Source organism: Eumetopias jubatus, unplaced genomic scaffold (assembly GCF_037043125.1).
Source record: "Eumetopias jubatus isolate StellerSeaLion01/CBP00866 unplaced genomic scaffold, mEumJub1_p1.0 scaffold_1, whole genome shotgun sequence".
NCBI classification, from domain to species: Eukaryota; Metazoa; Chordata; class Mammalia; order Carnivora; family Otariidae; genus Eumetopias; species Eumetopias jubatus.
In genome coordinates this window covers 148,600,951-148,620,490 of record NW_028274807.1, presented here as the reverse complement: position 1 = coordinate 148,620,490, position 19,540 = coordinate 148,600,951, and the positions used below count along the sequence as shown (strand labels likewise).

The 19,540-nt window shown below is 44.3% G+C and overlaps 1 pseudogene; it reads right to left on the bottom strand.

Annotated features, from left to right (window-relative positions):
- Positions 1-10,200: 10,200 nt before the first annotated feature.
- On the bottom strand, positions 10,201-17,185 carry LOC114212242 (syntaxin-6-like; annotated as a pseudogene).
- Positions 17,186-19,540: the final 2,355 nt, after the last annotated feature.

Genomic DNA, 19,540 nt, shown 5'->3' with positions numbered 1-19,540 from the left:
GCCACCCTCTTGCATCCAGGCAGGGCTGTGACTGGTGGAAGGGCACTTCATGACTTCTGAGGTTGGGCCATAAAAAGCAGCACAGCTTCCACCTGCTTCTCTGGGGACATTGGAACCCGGTCACTAAGTTGTGAGGAAGCCCAAGCAGCCCGTGGAGAGATTCCACAGAGATGAACTGAGGCCAGCAGCCCAGGGCCCTGGCTAAGTTTCCAGCCAACAGTCAGCATCAAGTGCTAGCCACGAGAGGAAGCCAGCTTAGAAGTGGGTATTCCAGTCTCCGGGCTGGCTGTCCCAGCTGACTCCACACTGAGCAGAGATGAGCTGTCTCTCTGATCGCAGAACCGTGGGCAAAATGATTGCTGCTGTTTTTTTTTTTTTTTTTTAAGATTTTATTTATTTATTTGAGAGAGAGAGAGAGAATGAGAGATAGAGAGAAGAGGGTCAGAGGGAGAAGCAGACTCCCTGCTGAGCAGGGAGCCTGCTGTGGGACTCGATCCTGGGACTCCAGGATCATGACCTGAGCTGAAGGCAGTCGCTTAACCAACTGAGCCACCCAGGCGCCCATGATTGCTGCTGTTTTAAGCCACTTAAAATTTGAGGTAGTTTGTTATGCCGCAATAGATAGATACAAGTCATTAGGTTACTACTTATGAGGGCCCACTCTCTGTTGGGCTCTTTGCTAGGGGCTGAGGATATAGGGTAAACGGGATAGGCACAATCTCTGCTGTCATGGCATTTACTGTCCAGCTGGGAAAACAAAGTGTGATCAAAGCACTATAATTTGCTGGCTAACTTTGAAGCCGTGGCAAGGTTACCTGGCTCCAGGCACCTCACCTCTTTCCTTATCTCCAGGTATCGTCCACGAACGGTTAACCTCCCTTTCCTGAGTCACTCGAACCTCCCATGAGAAAGTGGCTACTGAGAACATCCAGGGCAGCCCCCCACGGGGTGACCCAGCCCATGAGCCTCCCCACTCACACCACCTCCAGAGCCCTTGCTGCAGCCCAGGCCGCCATTTCCCACCTTTTGTTCCCAGCAAGGCTTCCCACTGCCCCAGCATGAGACCAAAGTCTGCCAGGGCTCCCAAGACTCCGAGCAAAGCAGCCCCAGCTGTGTCTCCGACCCCGCCTCGCAGCACTCCCTCCTTCCTTCCCTGTCCTGTCCTCAGGATGCACGAAGCTTTCTCTCACTTCGGGATCTTAGCACCTGCTGTTCTCTTCTTCTCCTCCTGTCCCTGTTCTGTTCTACACTGTGAGGGGCCTATGTCCGTGTGAGGACACCCAGTCTGCAGGCCCACATGGCATCATAAACACCCCCCTCCATGGCCACTGCCAGGCCTCAAGATGTGGGCCCTGGCAGAACAGTCTGCTGTCAGGTGGATGGACCTAGAAAAGAGACTAGAATGTTTGACTAGAAAATACCAGAGTCCCAGGTACCTTGAGATGGAGAGAGACCTCTTCAAAGGCCTTGCCCAATGGGGTTGCCTGGAGCCAAATGGGAACCCCGAAGAAAGAATATTTGTAGGGGTAGACTTCTAGGTCCAGTGGCTAAATGGGAATTATCAGGAGGGAGCTGGGAAATGCATCCACCATGTCAGTAACTGCAGGGAGTATGGGGCTTGGGGATTCCTCAAAGAAGCTTCAAAACACACCATGTTATTTTTTTTTTAATTTTTTTATTGTTATGTTAATCACCATATATTACATGATTTGTTTTGATGTAGTGTTCCATGATTCATTGTCTGTTCATAACACCCAGTGCTCCATGCAGAACGTGCCCTCTTGAATACCCATCACCAGGCTAACCCATCCCCCCACCCCCCTCCCCTCTAGAACCCTCAGTTTGTTTTTCAGAGTCCATCGTCTCTCCTGGTTCATCTCCCCCTCTGACTTACTCCCCTTCATTCTTCCTCTCCTGCTATCTTCTTCTTTTTCTTTTTTCTTAAAATATGTTGCGTTATTTGTTTCAGAAGTACAGATCTGTGATTCAACAGTCTTACACAATTCACAGCGCTCACCATAGCACATACCCTCCCCAATGTCTATCACCCAGCCACCCCATCCCTCCCACCCCCGACCACTCCAGCAACCCTCAGTTTGTTCCTGAGATTAAGAATTCCTCATATCAGTGAGGTCATATGATACATGTCTTTCTCTGATTGACTTATTTCACTCAGCATAACACCCTCCAGTTCCATCCACGTCGTTGAAAAACACACCATGTTAGAAAGAGCCAGCCTTGAACCTCTGCCAAGCTCAGGAATCAATGCTTCAGGAAAGTACCAGACCTGTGATCTCTCTCCCTGCCCCACCACCTGAACTTGGACTCTGGAGGGGAGGTGAGCCAGGTGGAGTGATGGAAGAAGGCTGCCCGGGTTTGACTTGGAAACTCAGTGGGGAAGGGGGGGTGTAGTGTGTTATCTCATTTTTTCCTCTCCAGACTCTGTTCTGTTTACCCTTTACCCATCTGCTGTCACTCCAGACTCAGGGTGAGCAGGAAGGAGAGGGAGGAGGGACGGAGGGCAGGAAAAGTGTTGGTGGCACTCTCTGGGAGGGTTGGAGGGCCAGGTGTTGGCTCTTCCTTGTGTGGACTGCCCTGTGGGTATACTGGAGACACCACCCATGGGTAGGCCATTCCCTGAACAGGGTGACGTGACCTTAAGGCAAGTGCTGACGCCATCTCCCCACCTGCACATACCTCCTCTTGAGTGCGCTACAGGAGACCATCAGCCCTCTTCACTCCTGCTCTCCACTCAGTCCAGGGGGCCGGGCTCTCCGGGGGCACTCTTGAAGGCCCCTATCAGACCTAAAGTGGGCGGAGGACAACACTTTCCTTCAAGAAACCCTCTTTCCAGTTTCACTTCTAGTCGAACACTTCTGCCTGGTGGAACGTGTTGGATGAAAGGTCAAGACCCAATTTGGTTGTCAACTTTCTGTAAATCTTGCACTTCATTTCAGGTTGGGGTGGGGAGCGTGGCTCTTGGGTCCATTTTTCTTACCTACGGAGCTTTGACTAAAATCTCGGAGGTAGGAAATGCCTTTTGAAAAGTTCTTGTTACTTGCAGCCAGAAAGGAGACTAACCATTATAACTGGGTTGAGTAATTGCTTAAATAAACTTTATCTGAAACTCTCCTACCTTCCATTTATTTTTCCATAGAAGCTCTTTCTCCTTATTAAGAGGGTTTATAAACCTATCTTCGGTTATCTGGGGAGCCAGTACACTGAAGGGTCCCTGATAAAGAAACTTTGTCTTCTCCCCTCTTAATCTGTTTGTTGTTAGTTAATTCACAGGCCCCCAGTACTGAACCTAAGTCAGTAGAAGAAAATTTTTTTTTATCCCAACACATTCTCCTCTTGACAACAAGCGTATGGATGGCCATCTAAGATTTTCCATCTGGTGCTGAATTCTACCTTCTTGCTCTGAGAATGTTACTGCACAGCAGAGTTCACTCGTTCTCTCCCTCATCCCGCATGCTAACTGGATTAGAAGAAGAGATGGGAGAAAAGAAAATATATGAGAGATTATACTGCTAAATTTATTACTCATTTGTAGAAACCATTGTACCTCCAGTTTAGCCACAAACAAGGAAGAGCTGTTGTATTGCTGGGGAGCAGCTGTACGGAAGGAATGCTTTCTCAGTTCCAAAGCGATCATGGCCAGGAGAGTGGATGAATTATGTTTGTTTTTGCAGTCTGGTCTAATTGCTCTGGAGTGGAATGTAGAATGTCACCAGGTGGCTGATTACAAATGACTGGACCAAAAAAAAAAAAAAAAAAATCAATAGCTTGTATTTTAGTTAGTGTGGGCTGCCATAATGAAATACCAGGGATTGGGTGGCTTAAACAATAGGAATTTATTTCTCACAGTTCTGGAGTCTGGGAAATCCAAGGTCAAGGTACCTGAAAATTCTTTTCTTTGGGGAGGGCCTCTTCCTAGCTTGCAGATGCCAACGTTCTTGCTGTGTCCTCACGTGGCAGTGGAGGGGAAGGGTGCACGGAGAGCTCCTTCTTATAGGGATGCTAACCCTGTCACAGGGGCCTCAGCCTCATGACCTCATCAAAGCCTAATTACCTTCCAAAAGCCCCCTCTCCAAATACTATCACATGGGGGGGGGCTCCTGCATATGAGTTTGGGGTGGGGACACGAATATTCAGTTCATAAGTTTCTCTATGAACAAAGACTAACCAGTTAAGAAGTACTGTAATAAATACAACACAAAAGGGGCAGCTGGGTCGCTCAGTCAGTTGAGTTTCTGCCTTCGGCTCAGGTGATGATCTTAGGGTCCTGGGATCGAGCCTTCATCAGGGAGTCAGCTTGTTCCCTTCCCACTGCCCCTCCCCCAACGTGTGCGTGCACATATGCGCCCACGCTCTCTCTGTCAAATAAAATCTTTAAAAAAAAAAAAAAAAAAACACAAATGTTTGTATTACAATGTGTTGTTTTTGTTTCTCTTTCTGCCTGTTCTTCCTTGGATCTTGCCAGCAGACATCAACCCCACCTCCTCATTCCCCTCCTGCCAGAAACTCAACTGACCCTCCCTGGGAATTACATGTGGAGTCCTCTGACAGGAAAATCAGGTGTGGGGAAAAAAATGTGTTTCAATAGAAAATTATGTACCATCTATAACACACCTCTATGGTTCATTAGATTCTAGCCCCCTGTTCATTGAATCTGAGTGACTTTGCAACTCTTCCTACCTTGTAAGTAACTGATATATAAATGCTGTCCTGTCTGGTAGTGATTTTAATTGACTTCCTCCTCACTGTGGAAGAATCACTTTTGGCCTTTTTGTAATTCATTTCAACATTCCTTTACTCCCTATAAATTTGTGCTGTTTGGAGTTTTCCTTTGAATCGGTTATAATATCTGCTTGGTTTTTTTCTCAGATCATATGAATAAGATAACTTCTTCAACATGGGTTCATTTTTTACAACTGTATGAAAGTCATGAGATCTTACCTTTTTCTGAAAATTATCTTTTAACACAGGCCAGCCTCTGGGAGGAGAAGTGGCAAGACTCAGCTTCTGAAGAGGGACTGGCTGAATCTCTGAGCCCCATGTCTTCTCCATCTTGGGTCATGGCCACCCCTCCTTCCAGTTGTTCAGGCCCTAAAACCTCGAGGTCATTGGCCCTTCCCTTGCTTGCACGCCCCCATCCAATCCTGTGGTTGGCTGAATAATGGTCCTCAAAGATGTTCACATCCTAATCTCTGGAACCCGTGAATATGTTACCTTCTATGGCAAAGGGGACATTGTAGATGTGAGTAAGTTAAAGATTCTGAGACAGGGAGGTCATCCTGGATAATTTAGGTGGACCCAATCTAATCACAAGGAAGGGAGGAAGACAAGTCAGAAAAAGAAGGTGTGAACACAGAAGCAGAAGCTGGAGTGATATTCAGCCCCAGGGACTTTTCAGACAACTGCATTGCTGCAGCTTGTCAGAGGCCATGCATACTTAGAACAGCAAGATACTCAGCCCCAAAGTCCCATTTTAAGTTAGCTTTCTTAGAGTGTTCCTGGTATTAGCTGTTGCAGGTCAGGTTCCCCGGGACTCAGACTCTGAGATGCAGATTCACATATATTTCTCGGGAGTGCTCCTAAGACCAAGAGTTGTGGGCAAGGGATGGGAGGAGATGGACTCCTGAGAGGAGTGGGGTACAGTTGAATTGGAAGGCAGCCACCACGAGGGCCACAACTGCCAATCCTATAAACAGGTCTGCAGCTGGGGTACACTTCCATGTTGTCTGCACATGGGGCAAGAGGGCCGGCATTTCCTGTTCCTTCATTGGTGCAAGTGGGTACCTCCAGACAGGGGTACGACCGTGTGCAAGGGAGTTTTTCCCAGCCTAGGCAATCCTTAGAGAGAGACTCACCTGAAAGCCTTCTCAGCCAGCTGGGTGCATGAGTTCCAGCAGGGGTGAAGGCACAGGGCTGGATGCTATCTATCACAGTGACCTTTTACAAAAGCTATGGGATTTTATCACCATCCTGCCTAAAGCCTTCCAATGACATAAAATAAAAGTCATGTGCAGTAGGCCCTACATTCTGCAACATGAGCTAACCGGGCTCCCTCTGGCTCACCGGGCTCTATCTTTTTAGCCATCTTTCTGTTCATTTGCTCAACATTTGCTGAATATTTACTACGGACTACACAATGTTCTAGATCATAGATCACAAACTGCTCATAGGCCAAATGTGAGGCTGCTTGTTTTTATAAGTAAAGTTTTATTGGAACAGAGCCACCCACACCTATTTGTGTAAATATTGTCTGTGGCTGCTTTCATGCTATAACAGCAAGGCTGCACAGAGACCATATGGCCCACAAAGCCTAAAATATTTACTATTTGATCCTTTACAGAAAAAAGGTTTGCTAACATCTCTTCTAGTTTCAGTGCTGTCTGATATATATTGCAAGTCTCAAATTTGAGCCACATATGTAATTTTAAATTTTCTAGTAGCCACATTAAATAAGTTTATAAAAAAGAAACAGGTGAATATGATTTCACTCATATGTGGAACTTAAGAAACAAAACAGATGAACATAACGGAGGGAAGGAAAAATAAAAGAAGATGAAAACAGAGAGGGAGGCAAACCATAAGAAACTCTTAACTATAGGAAACAAAGAGGGTTGCTGGAGGGGAGGTGGGTGAGGGCATGGGGTAACTGGGTGATAGGCATTAAGGAGGGCACTTGATGTAATGAGCCCTGGGTGTTATATACAACTGATGAATCACTGAACTCTACCTCTGAAACTAATAAAAAAAAAAGAAACAGGTGAAATAAATTTCAATAATGTATTTTATACAACCCAATATGTCCCACTATCATTTCAACATATAACTAATATAAATTATCAATGAGATATTTTACATTCTTTTTAATATGAAGACTTTAAAATTCAGTGTCTATTTCACCCTTATTGCAAATCTCAATTTGGGCTAGCCATTCTTCTGGTGCTCACTAGCCATAAGTGGCTTGGTGGTGCCATTCTAGAAGCAGGTGATGCAGGGGTGAATAAAACAGATAAAATTCCCTGCCTCCATGAGGCTTACATTCATAATAGAGAAGAGAAACAATAAACAAACAGGTAATTGAACAATGTCTAGAAATAATTGCAATCTCTCCTTAGAGACTTTGTGTCCTTTTTCAGCTGTTACAGCAAATACACGGATTCTTTTATGGATGCCTCTTTAGTGACTGACCACAGCAAGAGGGTATCTAAGTATTGTAAAAGGGTGGATTTCCCAGAGAATAGGTGTACTTATATCTTGAAGTTGTAGGGGTCAAAGGCAGGCTACCCTAAAATGTGTCACTTTGGCATATTGATTATTTTATATAAAAGTTACTTAAGAAAGAGCAAATGCAAGAACACTCAGGCCCTCCTCCATTCCTCAAAAGCAGGAAACAAATTTCTCAAATAAAAAATACCCTCCTTGTACTAAGAAGTGCAAAGGCACCCTTATCACCAGAGACAGGAACTTTAAAGCTGCAAAAACTGTAGAAACAAATCTCGTTACTTTTTTCCTAATCTATTACCTCAACTTAACTTTTGCTTAGAATTCCCTGCTAATTAAAGCAGCCAAACACCTGTTTTCTTTATCCTGTCAATTCCTCACAAATTTATTGCCCTTTTGTCTAAAATGTATGAAAACTGCCTGCATTGGTCATTTCTTTGGGCCTCAATTTCATTATTGGGCCCCCCGAGCATGTAATAAAACCTTGTGTTTTTTCTCTTGTTAATTTGTCTCATGGAAATTTAAGTCTCAGTCCAGCTGGAAGACCTTAAAGGGTAGAGGAAGAATTTTTCCTTCCCTACAAAGTACTTGGGAGAAATAAGAAGGGGCCTCAGGGAATGCCTGAGGCATGACTGTCCAGGTATATTGTTGGTTGTTCCAAGTGAAGGTAAAGAGATATAGGCTGTTGAAGTCCTCATGGATGCTGAAGAAGGCTGAGCAGAGGTTTACAACAGTGCATCATTTTGAGGCAAGTGGTGATGAAAGGTAGTTGGAAGAAAGGCAGGCAGGGATAAGGGGCCCCCTGCCCTAAGAGGAAACCACCCTTATAAAGGACTTTATAAGGAGCCCTTCACCCTTTCCCATGTGATAGGTAGATGGCAACTACCTGATTGGAGGGTTAATCAGATTAAAACAGCTCTCCAACAAAGCCATAAAAACCCCTAGATCTAAACGCCAAATTAGCAACCCTCTCAGGTCCCCTCTCTCTTTGGGAACTTTGTACTATTGCTCAATAAAGTTTGCTTTGCGGCCCACCACTCTTCATCTGGTCTACCTCTTCATTCTTTGAAGTGGTAGGACCAAGAACCATGGTACTAAAGGAAAAGAAATTCTGTAACAGTGGGACTTCTGACAAAAGGAGGTTTGGGTGCAGAACAACTGGGAAATGGGGAAAAACTGTCTTGTTAATTGATCTTAAGTCCTGGGCCCACGGCCATCCTCGTGCATTGGATTTCTGAACTGGCAAGATCAGGCGTGTTGCCGGGACAGGTACAGGGAATGACAAGCCCCTGGGCGATTAGGCCTTCTACTCTGGGTGTGAGGCCTTGTGTGGCCTCAGGTTTGAAGGGACATTGAGGTAATTTAGGTGGAGGTTTAGTTATATCTATCTGAATCTTTATAGGTTCTGCACTTTTTATTCTTCCAACGACAGTATTAGAAGTAGGCCACAGGGGTGTCAGGGTGGCACAGTCAGTCAAGTGTCTGACTGTTGGCTTCAGCTCAGGTCGTGATCTCAGGATCATGGGATCGAGCCCTGTGTCTGGCTCCATGCCGAGCATGGAATCTTCTTGAGATTCTCTCTCTCCCTCTGCCCCTTCCATTTGTGCTGTCTCTCTCTCTCTCTCTCTCTGAAATAAATAAATCTTTAAAAAAAGTAGGCCACAGATTTCCAGGCACCTCAATTAAATTAGGGAAATTTATGGGGAATTCTTCCTCTTCTGTGTCAAGGATGGACTATAAGGAATATGAAAGATCAGGTTCGACTTGGTCAGGAATTCTAAGGTGAGGTCTCCATTGGAGGCAAAACCTATTAGCCCTTTTATTTTTCATTTTTCTAAAGATTTATTTATTTTTTGAGAGAGAGAGAGTGTGTGTGAGCACGTGGTGGAGAGAGGGGCAGAGGGAGAGGGAAAGAGAGAATCTCCAGCAGACTCCCTGCTGAGCAAGGAGCCCAATGCAGGGCTCAATCCCATAACCCTGCGATCATGACCTGAGCCGAAATCAAGAGTTGAACGCTTAACCGACCGAGCCACCCAGGCGCCCCAACATGTGCCCTTTTAATTTAGACAGAAGATCTCTGCCTGGGGATGGGCTGTATCACATAGTAAGGAGTGTTTTTCAGTAGAAGGTACCAGAGCCATTTGTACTGATTGTGATAAATTCTCTCTGAATTCTGTTAGATAACCCCACCATGGAAACTTCCTTTTTACTCTGAGGGATTTGTTGCTTTATGAGGGTGGCATTTAAAGTAGAAAGCATAGCTCAACTAGAATTTGACAAGGCATCCCATTAATTTTTATTTTAGTTTCCCCTTGGCTGTTTAGGAGAATTATTAGTAATAGTTTACTGGAGAACCCCTTAGAGCCCATCAGCTATGGGTGAGGCCCCTATGGAGTCCCTCCTTTGAAGGTAGACATAAGGACGTTTGAGAATTTACATAGGACCTTTGAGGACAAGCTCTCTTCCAGTGTCCCAGTGTCTTATACCTGAGGCATTACTCTTTGGACCAGCGTTTTTTCTGATGATGGACCCATAGCGGGGTGCACTGGAGAGGTGTTATTTTGAGTTTCTGGTCTTGAAGCTGTTGGAGCCACGAAGCTATTAGTTTGGTGGATTTTTGTTTGTGATCTTGCTCAGGGTCCTTTCAAAATGCTCAGCTCTGGTCACGAATTCAGTCAGGCAGTGGCCTCCCATCTTATTTTCAACCACTGATCTCAGGAGATGATCCACTTAGAAAAAGCAGCTAAAGAAGGCTCGGTGACCTTATTTATTGTATGGAACCCCACATGCCATAGAAAAAGGCCTTCCAAATGGGCTTGAAAAGCTGCCACAGATTTATCTTTATTTTGTCTGCATGTTTTTGTATCATACACCAATCAGTGCAAGCAGGAAAAGACTCTAGGAATGGCTTATAAAAAGTTCAGTTGCTATTCTGCCAGTACTTTCTGGTCGAGGATCTCTAATTCATTGCTCTTGGGGTTTTGCCATCTTGCTTCCTGCATCCATCTGGGCTTCCCCAGGAGCTGCCAGCAAGTGCGCAAGCTGATAAAGATCTGGCAGCCCAGGGTCACGGGCCCGGATAATGACTCTACACTCTTTAAAAAGCTTTTGAGTTTCCTCCGGTAGGTGTGGGAAATTCTGTAACATTGGTCCTATCCTTCAGTCTTTGACCAAGGACTGAGGATACCTCAGCGTTGTTTGTCAGCAACCTTGGGTAGTTTTATTTTATTTTATTTTATTTATTTATTTATTTTTTTAAGATTTTATTTATTTATTTGAGAGAGAGAGAATGAGAGACAGAGAGCGCGAGAGGGAAGAGGGTCAGAGGGAGAAGCAGACTCCCTGCTGAGCAGGGAGCCTGATGTGGGACTCGATCCCTGGACTCCAGGATCATGACCTGAGCCGAAGGCAGTTGCTTAACCAACTGAGCCACCCAGGCGCCCCGGGTAGTTTTATTTTAAAAGGTAACTGTCTTGGGGCGCCTCAGTAGCTCAGTTGGTTAAGTGCCGACTCTTGATTTCAGCTCAGTTCATGATCTCAGGGTTGTGAGATCCAGCCCCACATGGGTGTCCTCGCTCCATGGGGAGTCTGCTTGAGCTTCTCTCTCCCTCTCCCTACATCCCTCCCTCTCTGTGCTCACTCACACACACACACTCTCTCTCTAAAATAAATAAAATCTTAAAATCTAAGAACTGTCTAATAGTCTCTTCAGGGGGGGAAAGGCAGTTCAGACAGAGAATTTGGTAAAATGTGAGCACTCAGGTGAAAAGAGACTTCAGGGAAGTGGTATCAGTCAGTCCAATCGCCTCGTGTTTTAGGCATCTCTTGCATCTTTAATTTTTCATTAGCCTTTTGTAATGAGTCTCTTAGTGAAGCTATTTTGGAATCTTGAAGCCTTTTGGAAGTTTCTGCGTACCAGTTAAAGTAGGTATTCCATTTTGTTTATTCAACTTGGAATACCTTGAGCATTTCTCAAGTGCATTTCTTAAATGAGCAATCTTGTTTAATTGGAATGTTGCTCATAATGGCCTTTGTAATACTACATGACTTTTAGTAAAATTTGCCATTTTGCCAGGTATCTGCAGCTTCCAGGATTATAGTTCTTTTGTTGTTGTTGTTTTCTTGTTTGCTTTGTTTTATTTTTGAGAGGGAAGATTTTTTTTTTATTAATTGAAGTTAAATTTTAAACTTTTTGTCATTAAGTTAGAGATGCAGAGCAAGAAGTTCTGTTTGATGGAGCAGGAGAGCCATGGGATGATAAAGTGAAGTCAGTTCATGTCCTATCTTCCTTGGTCCCCGAATCTCCAGGGAGGTTACAGAGCCATATCTGTCTCATGCTCGCATTCCTCACAACACTCCAAGAATCCGCTCAGAAGAATCTGTATACTGCCAGTTCCTCCAGCTCCCCTCCGATGGGCTAGGACTCATTCTTCAGCACCCAGATGCTCCCAGAGACCAGCTCCAGCTGCTCATCCTTCTGTTCCAGATTGCCTGATGCTCCTCGATGAAATGGGAGTCAGCTAACTGGACCTTGTGGTCCAGGCGTCCTTATTTCTCTGTCATTCTGGCACTCCAGCTCTGACCGCCACTGTCCCCTAGCAGTGCCTGTCTAGTTTTTCGCTCAGCTGACGCCTGCACAGATGAAGCTGACATCTGATCCTTCATGTCCCTGACAACTTGCCAAGTACTTGGGACAAAGGTTTTTCTTATACTTAATTCAGTCGTACCAAGGTTGAATTTTCTAACATTTGCTTCAACTATGCTGATGACCTCGTCAAGGTCCTCTAGATCCCACTCTATTTATTTATTTATTTATTTATTTAAATTAACATATGATGTATTATTTGTTTCAGAGGTACAGATCTGTGATTCATCAATCTTACACAAATCACAGCGCTCACCATAGCACATACCCTCCCCAGTGTCCGTCACCCAGCCACCCCATCCCTCCCACCCCCCACCACTCCAGCAACCCTCAGTTTGTTTGTTTCCTGAGATTAAGAGTCTCTTGTGGTTTGTCTCCCTCTCTGGTTTCTTCTTGTTTCATTTTTCCCTCCCTTCCCCCATGATCCTCTGCCTTGTTTCTCAAATTCCACATATCAGTGAGATCATATGATAATTGTCTGTCTCTGGTTGACTTATTTCACTTAGCATAATATCCTCTAGTTCCATTCACGTCGTTGCAAATGGCAAGATTTCATTTTTTTGATGGCTGTGTAATATTCCATTGTATGTATATATACCACTAGATCCCACTCTATACCCCGGAGATTGTTTCTCAGCTCATTGGTGGTCCAGTCGATTTCTTCCATCTTTGCTGAGGAGGGGTCCTGAAGGAGCTCTGTCCATCTCTGAAATAATCCCTGGGTGGTGCTGACTGCTTTCTGTATCTCCCCTTTCATCACAAAGTAGGGGTCCTCCACAGACACGGCCTCCCAGCCCCTGGCTGCCTCATACCTACTCTGCTCACAGGGCACCTGCGCCCTCCCAGCCTCCCTCTGCTGACCCCACGGGTCTGCCACAGCCGGGCCCTCTTCCTCATCCTGGGGAGCCCAGAGCAGCTGGTGCACATGGGACCGCTGTGGGTCCAGCACTCAATCACTCTGCAGATCGAATCCCAGACTCTGATGTCGGCCCCCTTGCAAGCCTCTTCCCCTGCCAGGACTATAGTTCTTTTTTTTTTTAAATTTTTTATTGTTATGTTAATCACCATATATTACATCATTTGTTTTCGTGTAGTGTTCCATGATTCATTGTTTGTTCATAACACCCAGTGCTCCACGCAGAATGTGCCCTCTTTAATACCCATCACCAGGCTAACCCATCCCCCTACCCTCTTCCCCTCTAGAACCCTCAGTTTGTTTTTCAGAGTCCATCATCTCTCCCGGTTCGTCTCCCCCTCTGATTTACTCCCCTTCATTCTTCCTCTCCTGCTATCTTCTTCTTTTTCTTTTTCCTTAAAATATGTTGCGTTATTTGTTTCAGAAGTACAGATCTGTGATTCAACAGTCTTGCACAATTCACAGCGCTCACTGTAGCACATACCCTCCCCAATGTCTATCACCCAGCCACCCCATCCCTCCCACCCCCGACCACTCCAGCAACCCTCAGTTTGTTCCTGAGATTAAGAATTCCTCATATCAGTGAGGTCATATGATACATGTCTTTCTCTGATTGACTTATTTCACTCAGCATAACACCCTCCAGTTCCATCCATGTCGTTGCAAATGGCAAGATCTCATTCCTTTTGATGGCTGCATAATATTCCATTGTGTATATATACCACATCTTCTTTATCAGGACTATAGTTCTTAAGCATAAAAGAAGCACAAGTGCCAGAAGATGGCACGCTCAACTCTTCAGATAGGAAAAATCCCATTTAAGCAGATTTTATTCACCTGAGGCCTTCTGCTGGACCTAGTCCAGTTCTTAAACTGAATGCAGACTTACTCCAGCCATAACCACAAATGATTCCTAGCATGGCAATGGTTGGAATTTTCCACTCAGAAACCTGGAAATTGAGATCAAAAGGACTAGGAGCTTGGTTCCAGGCAGAACTGTCTGGCAGCTCACTTGGCTCTGGGAAGAATCCTCTGCCAGCTCAATCTGACCTGCCCTGTAGAGGAAAGCCAATTGGATTGGGAGCTCGATGCAGAGGGCATAGCTCAGAACTGAGAGGAACTTACCCATGACCCTCAGAAATGGCAAGAAAGATAGGGAACTCAAAGGCCTCGAGGGGTACCATGCCTGTGTTTCTCACTGACCCCCAAACGCCGCCAGAAGACCACCTCAGATCTTGTCACTGTATCAAATCTGTTGAAGAACAAAAATTCGGTGTCACCTGGAGTTTGAGTTGCTGCACAAGGGTATCAAAGACAATAACCAACCACAAACTGAGAGGGCAGAAATCCAGAAATGCATTGCATATAGCCTGCCAAAAAAGCTTTAAGACTAAAGACAAAACAAAACCAATTACCACTACTCCTAAGAAGATAAACATTGTGAATGATGAAATGTTGACTGAATAAAGCTTTTGTAGATACACAAAAGGAACTTGCACATTTCTCAACAGCTGATTCTTCAGCAGAGTCACAAAAATGTTGATGAAGCAATTAATGGCTCAGTTGTGATACGCTGGTGATACATCAAACATTTCAAAAAGACCAATAAATTAAATGTTTCATATAGTTTTATTTTTAAAAAATCTTGTTAATATACAGGCTTTGGCACATTTTTAAAAAAGATTTATTTATTTTAGAGAGAGAGAGAGAGAGAGAGGAGAGAGGGGCAGAGGGAGAGGGAAAGGAACGAGAGAGAGAATCTCAAGCAGACTCCCCAATGAGCTTGGAGCCCAATGTGGCGCTTGATTCCCATGACCCTGAGATCATGACCTGAGGTGAAATCAAGAGTCAGAAGCTTAACTGACTGAGCCACCCAGATGCCCTGGCGTTGGTACATTTTTTAAAACTAACTACATACACAGACCTTTCTTATAATCTAGGAAAGTGGAATGTCAGAAGTTATTAAAATGTGATAAACTTAAAGCATTAAAACAGAAGGCACTTCACAAAATCTGGTCACTGTAACAGCTGATATATCCTCATTTACATCTTTCACTTTATAAGTGGAGTGAATGTGTGTCTGGATTGGAGGACCCACAAATATGGACAGTTTCATGGAAGTAAAAAATGTAGGACAAATGAATAATGAGCCCTTGGCCAATTTTTTTTTTATTTTGATGACCTTAAGCCTACTTTAACGTTTCTCCCATTAAGAGGAAAAAAACAGAACGATTCAGAATTGGAAGAAAAGGTGAAATCCCAGAATGTAATTACTTGTAAGTGGGGGGATTGGTGGGTATTAAATCACTTTTTCCCTTGGAAAAAAAAAATTCAACTGAGTTACATTGAGACCTGATTGACCTTACCCAACAATCCCTGAACAGGGCAGCATCCTTCCTAATAAATAGACAGGCTCTCCAAGGAGCTCTACAAAATGGAAGACTTTTATAGGAGGGAGGGCAGAGCAAGGAGGTTATTAGCAAAAGGAAAAAAAAAAAGGATTATTTCAGGCATGGTTACCTTCCCTTGGGGGGAAGGCTGAGGTCTTATCAGGCAGATGACCTTACTAATGCTGACCAGGAAATGCCAGACTGATTGGTTTAAAATTCCACTCCTGGGAGTGGTTGAAACCATAATTAAGTCTTGGTTTGCTATCCTGGGGGCAAATGACTCCACCTTGGGCCTATTATTGCTTTTGTTTTTTAACAGTTGTAAGAGTGATAAATGCACAAGGTAGACATGCAAATCTAAGGAAAGGTATGCAACCAGGAGTAATTAAAAGTAAACCTCCCTCCTAGAATTTCCCTTCATTGCTCTCCTGAGATGGATTCATTATTTCTTGCCCCTTTCTTCCTGTTTATGCCTTTATTTTGTTGGGATACATCCCACTACTATGAAATGTGTGTTTATGCTACCCTCAAGTTGTATTGGTAATTGAGCTGGGTCTAGAATTCCTAAATTTTGAAGGCTTGGTGTTTGGCTTCTAGCCCTCAGGGTTGCTGATGATGGTCTGATACTCCTTTCTTTGCAGGTGACATTTACTGCTGTTACAGCATATAGTTTCACACTAGAGGCTTTTTAGACTGTGTCTGGATGCCTAGTTCTGAGACCTGACCATTTGTGTCTAATTGTGGGTCTTTTTTAATTTAGTCTGTGCAGCCCTTCGAGGGTCTTTCTAACTGAAGGTTGTATCTCCAGCCACCTTCCCGAATTATCCTAGCCCTTCATATCAACCATGAATAGTCAACGACTAACCACCAGACATCTCTGCAAAATCAACAGCAAAAACTGATGAAGGACGAAGATGAACAAACAGAAAAAAACAGATACAATTCAGGGAACTGAAAGTTTTAAAGTGCTGACTGGTCTCTGAGTTCGTGACTACCAAAACCTCAAGGCGCCCAGCATGCTATTCGGTAACTGTCCCTTTCCTTATTCTACTCACTCCCCTCCTCCCCTAGACAATGATTTTATATCTTTATCTCTCTTTTCAGACTTCCAGTGTGGCCTCCCCCATCCCCATCTGCAGCTGACTACCTTGATTTCCCTGAGAATTAGAAGAGTCAGAAGAGAATTCCCAGGAGCTCCCAACATTGGATCTACCCAACTCCCTGATCCTCTATCTTCCTCTTACTATGAGGTCATCATCCCTGCTCTTAGAGCAGCCCAGCTCCTTCCCCTATGCCCTAGATCCCATTCCTTCTCTCCATCCTAGGGACGCAGCTTCACCACTGCCTCCCTTCTATCCTGCGTCATTTCCCCCTCTCTACTGTATCATTCCCATCAGCATGCAAACAGGCAGGTATTTCCACACCTTAAAACACAACAAATAATCCTCTACTTCCCCCTCCAGGTACTGCCTTTCTCTCCTCTGCCCTTTGCAGGTGAACTTGAAAAACTTGTCTAAGCTAGTTGCCTCTGATTCTTCATCTCCTATTCTCTTTTTTTTTTCTTCTAAGATTATTTATTTGACAGAGAGAGACAGCGAGAGAGGGAACACAAGCGGGGGTGGGGGTGGGAGTGGGGGTGGGGGAGGGAGAAGCAGGCTTCCTGCCGAGCAGGGAGCCCTATGAGGGGCTTGATCCCAGGACCCTGGGATCATGACCTGAGCCAAAGGCAGACGCTTAACCACTGAGCCACCCAGGCGCCCCCATCTTCCATTCTGTCTCAATCAAAGATTTTGTCCTCACCGTTCTGCCAAAATAAATCTTGTCAAGTTCAACAATGATCTCCTTATAACTAAATCTAATGTTCGATTCTCAGATCCCATCTTATATTTGGACGGAGGCAATCACTCCTTCTTTGAACACTGTCATCACTTGGCTTCAAGGACTCGCCTTCTCCTGGTTGACCTCCGACCTCACTGGCAGTTCCTCCTCACTCTCCATGGCTCATTCACCCTCCAATGTCTACCCTCTCAATCCCGGAGTCTCCAGATAAGTTCTCGAACTCTTACTTGCACTCTTCATGAACTTCTTTTTGAAGACCATCTATATCCAGTATCTACAGCCCTAACTTCTCTCCTCTGATCTCGACTCAGGCATTTAACTGCCTATTTAATATCTCTTTTTGGTTGTCAAATAGATACCTCATGCTCAGCAAGTCCAACATTGAGCTCCTCATCTCAACATCCCTCTTCCCAAATGGTTCCTCCCAAATTCCTCCTTCCTGTCACAAAAAACAGTAATTAGCTTTCCTAGTACTCTACCTAAGGACGTGAGAATCCTCTCTTTTCCTCACATGACACATCGCATACATTACGTGTCATGTAATATAGCCATTTTATATCCAGAATATGACATCTAATAATCACCTCCACCTGGGCCATACTATCTATAATCATTTCTCACCTGGACCTTCTGGAATAATATCCTAACTAAAATAACCACTTCTTTCCAGTTTGCATGGTACTTTCTTGATTTTCTCACTGCAGGTTCAGTCTCAGGAAACCCCCTCAGCCCCAGGGCAAACCAGGATAATTTTTCACCCTACTTCTACCTGGGTTCTGCTGCTTCCATGGCCTCCCTACAGTCTATTCTCAGTGGGGATAAGCGGATTCTTTTGAAAAGCAAATTTTATCATGTCACTTCTCTGCTCAAAACCCTTCAGTGGCTCCCCATGCCACACAGAGAGAAAGCTGTTGCTTTCAGTGACCTCCAAGACGTCAGGATCCACAGGCTTGAAAGCAAAGATGGAGAGTTCCATTTTGATCAGGTTGGTATGGAGGTACTTGCGGCATATGCAATTGGCAGCATCCAGAAATCAAGGGAAAATTGAGAACATATTCTGTTTGTAAAACAAGAACAGATGGTATGGAAAAAGTTGTAAGTAAGCATTCTAGAAAATTAGAAATATTTGTTAAATTGAAAAAAATATAATAGTAGGATTGAGAGACAAAATTACATTATCTTTGGGGATACTAATGATAAATAAATGTCATATACATGTAGTTTGCTTATATAGTATTTCAAATCCAAAATATAAAAGTTGTATAAATATATATCTTTGTAGCACGATGCCCTAAACTCCCAGAATCTTCAGTGAGCCTCTTCCCAAACCAAGGACATATGACCCCCCAAATCAGGACATCAGATGTCAGCATTGGTGTAACACTGACATCCTATCCAAGGACCATTCAAATTTCCCCAACTATTCAACAACGTCTCTCTCCTGTTTGGTTCATGCATTTCCACTTAATAATCATATGTCTCTTGTCTCCTTCAATCTAGAACAGTTCTTTAGCCTCTCCCTGTCCTTACAACCTTAAAAGTTTTAAAGAGCACAGACCTTTCATTCTGCAGGATGTTGCTTGGTGTGGTTTCCTCAGGACAGGACTCAGACATGCATTCTTGGGAGGAATATGCAGAAGTGATGCTGTCCTCTTCCCAGTTCATGACATCAGGAAACTCCTGATGTTGACTTGTTTGACCGCTGATGACGTTAATCTTGATTGCTAGGTATACTTGATGTCTGCTAGGTTTCTCCACTTTACATTATCACCTTTCTCTTTTGGCGCGAGCCAAGCTACTCATGCTGTTTGACAAAGTCCAAGTATGAAGGACGATCCTGAATATCAGGAGACTCCACAGCTGGCTCCTGCTACTTCCTCTCATTTTATTTGCGGCAATCTTTATAATCATGGGATTTTTTTTCTGGGATTTCATGATAAAATGATTTATAAATTTAGTTATGCCTATGCAAGCAATCATAATGAAACTGATTCCAAAAAGGCCGACGATGGGCCAAGAAGTACAAATACCCAATGCCCTCCAATCTGTAAGGGAGCTGTTGGATCCAGGCCCAGTAAAAATTCCTATTGATGAGATTCCTTAGGCACCTCTGAAACATCAGGATTCTAGGAAAGGAAAATCTCATTGTCCTTCCCACAGTACAGGGACCTCCCTATGTTGCATACAAATAGGAGGCCACCTCTGGTATGCCCCTGGAGGCAAGCCTGGAATAAGATTAACTTCCTTACCCTTACTCCTCCCATTCCTTATACTGGAGTTGATAATGAGGACATGAACAAATGGCATAAGATTAAGGGAAAAAGGGTGCGGGCATCATTTGACAGCCTCTGGGAAAGGATTAAGAGGAGTGATCCTCCCTGGTGTCTATGGAGCAAGGACAAGAGATGAAAACATATAGAAATGGAATAAGTACTTTGATAAGATAGGGTGTACACATTGTAAGCTATAAATAAAGTCGCTCCCAGGCTATCGGAGGAGATGCTTACAACCTGA